This window comes from Oryx dammah, unplaced genomic scaffold (assembly GCF_014754425.2).
Source record: "Oryx dammah isolate SB20612 unplaced genomic scaffold, SCBI_Odam_1.1 HiC_scaffold_21, whole genome shotgun sequence".
Classification (NCBI taxonomy): domain Eukaryota; kingdom Metazoa; phylum Chordata; class Mammalia; order Artiodactyla; family Bovidae; genus Oryx; species Oryx dammah.
The window spans coordinates 55,484,747-55,494,557 of record NW_024070205.1 but is presented as its reverse complement, the minus strand read 5'-3'; positions in this window follow the sequence as shown (position 1 = coordinate 55,494,557).

Below are 9,811 nucleotides of genomic sequence, written 5' to 3'. Positions count from 1 at the left end.
TTCCTTGTGGACTCTGGGTGTCATTTGGCTCCCCTGGCTCCCAGGGCTGGTAGGCCAGAACATTCTGGATGACCCCTGTTATGTTGGGTGATGAGGTAGAATTTTATTAGGTGGAAAGTGCTTCCCTTTCCCTTCCCAATAAAGTGCTCCAAACTCCACTCTCTGCCTTTTCCCCATGCTTAGGCAAGTGTTCCAGGTGAATCCTGCATTTTATAGCCTTTGGGAGTGTGGAAGAAAAGACAGAAGCTAAGAAGGGCTTGCTTTCCCGTAGTCTTGACTGTCAGGATGCAGCTTGCATCAGGGTTGCGGGGGACCATCACCATTTCTCTGAAATCTGGGGCCGTAACTGCACAGAAGAGGGTGCTCTTGTGTAAAGCTGCAACCGGCTTCTTGGGAAGAAGAGAGGTTTCCTTGTTCATTACCGAGTGGATGATTCATTGCTTATGATATCTGGTAAATGTAGTCCGCATTAGTGCACACACATTCTGCAACGGCAGATAAAAAATCCAAACTGCAAACATATCAGGAAACTCATTTGTGCTGGGGTTGCACATCCATTGCCTCTGCTCGTCGGATGTGACAAGGCCAACTTTTATCTGCATCCTCCGCTTTGCCCCCATCTGCCAGGCCTGCTAAATGAAAATTATCAAGGAATGAGGGAAAAATAGTCATTCTTTTTACAGTTTTCAAATTACTTTCACCATTTGGGAAATAACTACTTATCCATTAATTCATTTGTCACACAAATATTTATTGAGGGGCAGTTATTCAGATTTTCAGTGCTTTTAGGGAAAAATTTCAAGTTCCTTCCCTATCAATCAAACCCAAGCAATCTGGTCCTTGCTTTTCTATTTGATATAATCTCATGCTCACTGCTTTCATTTTAGTTCTTTTTGGCCTGGGTTTTTGCTCTCATCTTCCATTTGATTGGAATTATTATATATATTTTTTTCTGGCTCTTATCATGCCTGTGTTTTTCTGATTCTCTAGAGTTTAGCACAAGTGTTAGATTTCCAGACAGACTTTCCATCAGCCCATTTAATAGTCATGATTCTCCAGAAAATTAATTGGGTTTATAGAAAGATAGAGATGGAAATGCGCGCGTGCGCACGCGTGCGCGCACACACACACACACACACACACACACACATATCTACAAAAAGTGAAAGTGTTAGTCACTTCAGTAGTATCTGACTCTTTGCGACCCCATGGATTGTAGCTTGCCAGGCTCTTCTGTCCACAGGATTCTCCAGGCAAGAATATTGGAGGGGCTAGGAATTCCCTTTTCCAAGGGATCTTCCCAACCCTGGGATCAAACCCAGGTCTCTCACAGTTCAGGCAGATTCTTTATCATCTGAGGCACTAGGGAAACCCATATAAATACAAATAAAAAATTTACTATAAAGCGATTTGGATCATGTGCTTATGGAGGCTGAGAAATCCAAGATTTGCAGTTGGTTAGCTGGAGACCCAGAAGAGCTGATAGTGTGAGTTCTAGTCTGAGTCTAAATCTGAAGACAGGAGAGGACTAATGTCCAGCTCAAAGGTAGTTGAATAGGAAGAGCCAACTCTCTCTTACTCAGTCATTTTTTGCTTTATAGGCCTTCAATTGGTTGGATGCAGCTCACCCATAATGAGGACAATCTGCTTCTCTTAGCCTACCAATTCAAATATTAATCTCATTCAGAAACACCCACGTGAACACACCCATATTAATGCTTAACCAATTATCTAGACATCCCATGGCCCAGTTAAATTAACACATAAAATTAGCCACCACTCTCCATATCTACATTGTCTTTTCCTGATTACTAGTGCTTGCTTGTCTTCTCAGTATTTATCACAACTTGCACATATTTTGCTTGCATATTTGTTAGGTTTCCTATCTGTTTTCTTTTCCACAATGTGAGCTCCTTGAAGGCAGAAAAAGAGACTATTGTCTTTATTTTTCTGTCCCCTGAGCCCTGAAGATGCCAGGAACCCAATAAAGACTTAATATGCATTTTCAAATAAGTACAAATAAGTAAGTTCAAGAAATGAAAGAGGAGAAAGTTGATTTGGGTGTGAAAGTTGATTTGAGGTGAAATCTATAAAATCTGGTGAATAATTAGATATAGGCTGCTGCTGCTGTTTAGTTGCTTTAGTAGTGTCTGACACTGTGCAATCCCCTGGACTGTGGTTCGCCAGGCTCCTCTGTCCATGGAATTCTCCAGGAAAGAATACTGGAGTGGGCTGTCAATTCCTACTCCAGAGGATCTTCTCCACCCAGGGATTGAACCCCGCTCTCTTGCACTGCAGGCAGACTCTTTACCACTGAGTCACCAGGGAAGCCCAGTTAGATATAGCATGATGGAGCGAAACACAAGAAAACTGAGAAAGACTTCCATGGAAACTGAAAAGACGGACTAGAGGAATAACAGATTTGGGCATCATATTTGAGCCAGACTATTTCCTCTAAGTGGCATTGTTCAATCAGTTACTTCACCTGAATATTTAGGGGCCCCACAGTCAGCCCCTCAATATTTAGTTGGGAATTTTCTTAAGAACATTATTCACCAACTAGGCTCTCAGGGAGCAAATATATGGCTCAGTTTCAAACCTCTTCACATTCTAGAGCAACTCTTTTCTTTAGAATAGGCACCATAGAATTCATCACTACCATCATAGTTATCATCATCATTGCCATTCTTTTCATCTGAAGTAGTAGCAGCTCTTATTTTCTGAGCACTTATTGTAATAATAGCCACTATTTATTGAATGCTTATGTAATCTATGACCAGGATTCTAAGTGTTCTTCACATGTGAACATGTGTCAACTCAAATAAACCCCACACCTAAGTAAAGTAAGCACATCATTACCCACTTGATACAGAGGAAAGATCATAGGCATATGGAGAGAAGTGACGTGTTCAGGTAGGTGAAGCAATCAGACACTACGGAGGTGTATTACAGTTTATCTGTATTGGTCTTTAGTCTCCCCAACAAATTTGGAGCATCATGATTATTTCCCTTTTATAGAAACAAAGAATACAAGGGATAGATTGCATCACCTTTCCCAGACCATTCATTCCACAGGTGCTGGAGCTGATATTTGAAACTACCATTTTTAAGCCAGGGCACAGGCAAGGGACGTAGTGCCTGAAAATTAGCTTTTTTTTTTTAATTGCAGTGTAAGAGTTTGACATTGATTTTGATTTCAGAGACATCCATTTCAAAGCATCCATCTTGTATAAATGGCTTCTTAGGTGGGTGCTAGTGGTAAAGAATCTACCTGTCAATGCAGGAGATGTAAGAGACACAGGTTTGATCCCTGGGTCAGGAAAATCCTCTGGAGGAGGGAATGGCAACCCACTCCAGTATTCTCACCTGTAAAATTCCATAGAAGAGCCTGGTGGACCATAGTCCATTAGGTTGCAAAGAGTCAGACACAACTGAACGACTGAGTAGAGAGAGACCTTGAATAAACACATTGCCAACCAGACAATTAGAGAAAGAGCCAGGCCACCCCAAACACGAAGTTCCTTTTTCAGAAAGCCCTCTGTGACCCAGGTAACTGACCATTTGCTTTTCCCTTCCTGCACTTTAATATCCACTTAAAAAAAAAGTTTACCAATAAAGAGCGAACCTGTGAAACCCTAGGAATCCTATTTTTGATGCCAATAAAGGCAGAAGCTCAGGTCCAAGCTCTCTCTCTGTCTTTCTGTACACAGGACCTCCCTGTGTGGTCCTGGAAAAGCAGTGTATTCTTTAGTACCTATGAGTTTTTTTTCAAAGTTCCCTGATAATTGCTGCTGAGGTACCTCTTATAATCATAATAAGAACCACAAAAGCCAGTCCAGCCACGATTGTCTCTCAGGCCTAGGAAAACATGTTGTGGGATAGATCCATCATAAGCATTAGGGCCCCAAGGCATTCCCAGCTGATAGCATCACTCTTGATAGGTTGCGACTGGCACAAAACAGGGGGCATTTCCAGAGTTCAAAAGTAAACATTAAAGAAACATAGCATTGTAAAGGTGGCAAATGATAGCAAATATTTAGTGAAACTCACATAATGTGAAGTACTTTACAATGCTGTCTCCTGCAAAAGTTACTATCTTCTCCAAGTCACAGAGGAGAATTTGAGGACAAGAAAACCTGCTCAGGGTCACACAGCAAGTGACAGATTCAGGATTCCTACCCAGGTCTGACTTCTGGTCACATTATTCAAATGTGGAAGAGGATGTACCCTCTGCTGTTTATCTGACTCCTCTCAGCTCTTAAAGACCACTTTCACTTTCAATCTCAACTTTATATCCAAGGGGTGGTTTTAAAAACATGTCTTCCTTCCACCTCCTTCAACATCCCTCTCAGTTCCTCTACTACCTAGAATTAGACACTTGCTTCCAACATCCTTCTCTCTCTGTCAAATCTGAAGGTTAAATCAGGCCTGAAGATACCACCTGAGCAGAAAACAGTTCCTTCCTTCTATGTGTTCATCCAAGACTCCTCACATAGAGTGGGCCCAGACTACCAGGCTTTCATCCGGCACCAGAAACAGCCATTGTCTCTAGCCATTTATGTTTATTGTCCAGGAAGAGAATAGCTTCCTTTGGTCAGAATCCAGAACACAATTTCTCCATATGTTGACTATATATTTAGTCATCTCTGCAAATTCACTTTCCCCACATATAGAAACACCACGAGGACCTTCAATGAATAGTGAACCATCCCCTAGTTCACTAGCATCTACCCCTGGAGCTCCCTTCAAGAACATTCCATGAGAATTACCTACTGACCAATTGACCAGGATTGGTCAGGGGAGTTGATTGTACCAAAAAAATTACTTTTGGATCTCAGGCCTCAAGCACTGATTTAAGAAAAACATTTCTGTCTTCTTACTCTCCTAACCTCAGCCCCTTCCTTTGGATGAACTTGATACATTTGGATTAGAGGGACTGGAATATTGGCCAGCAGAGAGTATTTATTTTGGAGCTTTGTAAAAAGAGATGGAGAAATCACTAGCTTCTTAGTGAATTTTGCTGTATGCGCATTTTAATTTGCAAGCAAAGTAGAGGGTGGTTGTTACTCTTCTGGAGCCTATAGTTTTATTTTTCATCTTAGACTAGTAAGTGAATAAGCTACTTGATTGGTGCCTATGTGTTACTTTATATGTTCTCAGGTTTTAGTTTATAAAGGCGATAGAGTGATGACATGAAAGAATTTACTACTTACACTTCCCAAAAAAAGGGGCCACAGCATGGTATGCCATATAGGGCCACATGAGCATAGGCTACCACCATTAATGAGGTGTCCATAAGAAAGGCAAGAAGCGGGAGAGGAAATAGCTTAGAACTGACTAGTCGCTTGAATAATTCCAACAGGCTTGGTGGTGCTGGTAGTAAAGAACCTTCCTGCCAATGCAGGAGACATGAGATATGGGTTCGATTCCTGGGTCAGGAAGATCCCCTAGAGGAGGAAATGGCAACCCACTCCAGTGTTCTTGCCTAGAGAATCCCGTGGACAGAGGAGCCTGGCAGGCTACAGTCCATGGGGTCACAAAGAGTCAGACACGACTAAAGTGACATAGTGTATAGCACAGCACTGGGGCATGGAACCTGTCCCTAGTCCTTTGGTGCCTGGCTCTGGGTTGATTTAAGGCTTAGAAAATATTGTATGCCTGCAAAAGTTGGGTCAGAAGAGAAATGTAAGCAACTTTGACTGTTATTTTGGCTCTGTGATTAACAGATGCCAAACAAACAAATATAGAATCTAAGAAAACAGAGACCACTGCTGCAGACAACTCCAGAGCGTCTTCTTGCGTCCTTTCCATCCCCTTTCTTACTAGCTCTCACTCCCACAGGACAGCATGAAGGATGGAGGAGTAGTTCATTGCAAGCTGGTGGCCTCTCAAGCTGTGGTCGTATAAATCTAGAGCTTTAGCGACCTTCATAGTCAAAGTGTAACTCTGCCACACCACCCTATCCCAGAGCTGGGGCTCTTCCAGCATTACCAGTGACCTGACATTAGTGGTCATCAGAAGATAATGTGGGGAGTGTGGAGACCAAAGGGCAGTCCTGAGGTTGTCTCTCAGAGAAGCTGTGATTTAATTTGGAAGAGAGGTGATAGGTAAGCAGATTTTTAGCAGAAATCTTCAAAGCAGCAGAGATGATAGAAGAGTGCAAGATGAGGGATAGGCTACTTTTTCAGGTAGCAGTCAGAATTCAGGAATAAATTCAGAGTGGCCAGTACCAGCCATCCTAGTTCTCTCACTAAGGCTCCAGAGATATCTACTGTGATTGTTCAAAAGAGTCAGAGCTAATCTTTTTTAGGCTGCATGTCTTCAGTAAATATGAGTGTCTAAGGTCAGATAAAATTTTATAGGAATGGTTCCTATGATAAAATATATAAAAATGTAATTAAGGGATTGGTAAAGGAAAAATACAGTCAGTGATGGACTTGTACTTCATTTTTTGGAGAAAAGAAGATGGCTGGAAATACATTTAGAGTTACCACATAAAAAGAATAAACTTGCATTCTTTTCAAATTTATTTCCCCTTTGCATTTCTGCTGCTGGAGAAGTAAAGTTGCTTTAAGAGAGAGTCCCTCCCCCTACCCTTTCTTTTTAACATGATTACATTGCAGTATTTCTCAACTGTTCTTATTTGCCACAGTAGAGAATTTTCAAACTTTTGTGTGAAAATATATGACTTAAGAGAAAATGTCAATATATGCAGTTTAAAGTAGATGAAACAAGAAATAAAGATTATAAATACATTATGTGGGATGATGATAGACATTAGAAAGGGTTTTTTAAAAAGATGGGAGAATGGCACTGAAACATGTATACTATCATGTAAGAAACGAATCGCCAGTCTATATTTGATACAGGATACAGGATGCTTGGGGCTGGTGCATGGGGATGATCCAGAGAGATAATATGGGGTGGGAGGTGGGAAGGGGGTTCAGGATTGGGAACACATGTACATCCGTGGCGGATTCATGTCAATGTATGGCAAAACCAATACAGTATTGTAAAGTAAAATAAAGTAAAAATTAAAATTAAAAAAAAAGAAGGTTGGAGCGAGGGGATGGATTGAGAAAATTTTACTTTTTATTGAACACCACTTAATATTGAATTTTTAATTGAAGTACAGTTGATTTACTAGGCTGTGTTAGTTTCAGGTGTATATATTCTTTTTCAGATTTTTTCATTATAGGTTATTACAAGATATTGCATATGACTTCCTGTGCTGTGTGCTTCCCTGGTGGCTCAGAGGTAAAGAATCTGCCTGCCAACGCAGGAGCCACAGGTGACATGGGTTCGATCCTTGGGTCAAGAAGACCCCCTGCAGCAGGAAGTGGCAACCCCCTCCAATCTTACTGCAGGCATAATCCTATGGATCAAGGAGCCTGACAGGCTATAGTCCATGGGATTGCAAAAGAGTCGGACATGACTTAGCAACTAAACTACAATAACCCTGTGCTACACAGTAGGTCTCTTCTGTTTACCTAGTTTATATGTAGTAGTATGTGTCTGTTAATCCCAAACTCCTAATTTATCCCTCTCCTGATTACCTTCTTTGGTAACCATAAGTTTGTCTTCTATGTCTGTGACCTAGAGACTATCATACTAAGTGAAGTCAGACAGAGAAAGAAAAAGATGATATGATATCACTTATATGTGGAATCTAAAACAAAATTATACAAATGAGCTTATTTACAAAATGGAAATATTTAATTTTTAACCATCTACCTGAGTTATTTTATGAGACATAGAAAGAGGGAAATATGAATGACAGAGGTGACAGAGTGTTCAACACACATTTAGAATTGTTGAAAAGGGATCTGCTGAATGGATAAGACAGTGATGTTCTCAGGTAGAGAGTTTATGGCTTGATTTCAAGATGGGTCTTTAACTTTTGTGCACAGGTCTTTTTAGCTATAAAATTAAAATATAAACACTGTGTTTATTTCATAGTTTATCTCAATTTGCATGCTAAAATAAGTCTGAAAATACTATGTAATTAATAATGAGGTGTCTAGTGTCCCAGGTCAAGAGCAAAAGCTTTGGAATCAACTTGAATCTGGTTTCAGTATCCACTTGTTTACTGTGTAACCTTAAGCAACTTATCTAACTGAACTTCTGTTTCCTAATATGTAAAATGAGATAAAAATACCAATCTGCTAAGGTTGCTGAAAGAATTAACCAAGATCAAGTGTGTGAAGCACGTAGCACAGTTCCTGTCATGAGGTTGGGTTATTGGCAAGTAGTAGCTATTGTTACTCTGGAAGAGATGGTGGGTAATATTTCATCTGCTGGTGCTCATTCTAAAACACTACTCAGAGTCCCTTTTCTCTACTGACTCAAACAAAGACAATGGGTCTTCCTTGAATAGGAAGCAGGAAGGAGAAACAATAGTTCTCACTGCCTTCTTCTTTACTATCTCTCCTGCCCCACTGCCACCTTTATTTCTTTGGTAATTTTTTTATAAGAGTGCTCCTGAGTGTCAGATTCTGTGAGACTCTTTGTGAACCCTCTTGGACTGCGCTGATGCCTCTTCTTGATGACTCCATGATGCCGTGAGCATATCTTTACCACTAGCTTATTGAACTATTTGTAATTGTTTGTTTATGTAAGAAACGTTGGGCAAGGATTCTGATTTACTCATTTTTGCATCTCCTTTATTAGTAGAGTGTCTGGAACATCTCAAGCATTCAAAAATAGTTCATTCAATGAATGAATAAGTGAATGAATGAATGAAGAGTGGATGCCTCAACCATTTCCATAAACAGATTACCTTTCTGAAACAAAATAATTCCTACCCTTGTTGCATATGAGCTAACTTAGAACCTTGAGGTTGCTTTTATCTCTTTGTTAGTGGGTCATAATTTGGCGTGTTTTTGTTGTGTGTGTGAAATAATCTGTCATATCTGGGCTTCTCATGCGGCTCAGTGGTAAAGAATCTGCCTACCAGTGTGGACGATGCGGAAGAGGTGGGTTTGATCCTTGGGTGGGGAAGCTCCCTTGAGGAGGAAATAGCAACCCACTTTAGTATTCTTTCCCGGTAGCTCAGATGGTAAAGCGTCTGCCTAAAATGAGGGAGACATGGGTTCGATCCCCGGGTTGGAAAGATCCCCTGGAGAAGGAAATGGCAACTCACTCCAATATTCTTGCCTGGAAAATCATATGGACAGAGGAGCCTGGCAGGCTATAGTCCACGGAGTCTCAAAGAAACAGACATAACTGAATGACTTAGCACTCATGGGTGCACTGCTATAACTATTAATAAATTTTAAAAAGATCCTTCTACCCTTCTATATGGTTGGTGGGAATGTAAATTGGTGTCTCTCTATAGTGGTTATTATAGAGAACAGTATGGAGGTTCCTCAAAAAACTAAAAATAGGTCCTAAGATGGCGGAGGAATAGGAAGGGAAGACCACTTTCTCCCTCACAAATTCCTCAAAAGATCATTTCAACGCGGAGCAAACTCCACAAAACAACCTCTGAAGGCAGGCAGAGGACATCAGGCAACCAGAAAAGCAGATCAGTGTCTTCAAAACCAGGTAGGAAAAAATATAAAAGACGAGAAAAGAGACAAAGGAGGTGGGGAGGGAGCTCCGTCCTGGGAAGGGAAGCCCGTCCCGGGAAGAGAATTCTAAGAAGAGAGGTTTCCAAACACAAGGAAACACTCTACCTGCCGAGTCTAAGGCGAGCCTTGGAAACACAGAGGGCAACATAACAGGAAGGAAAAACGAATAAATAATTAAAACCAACAGATTACGAGCCCAACAGTAACTCCCCCAGCGGAAAAGCCGCGCAGACGCCTGC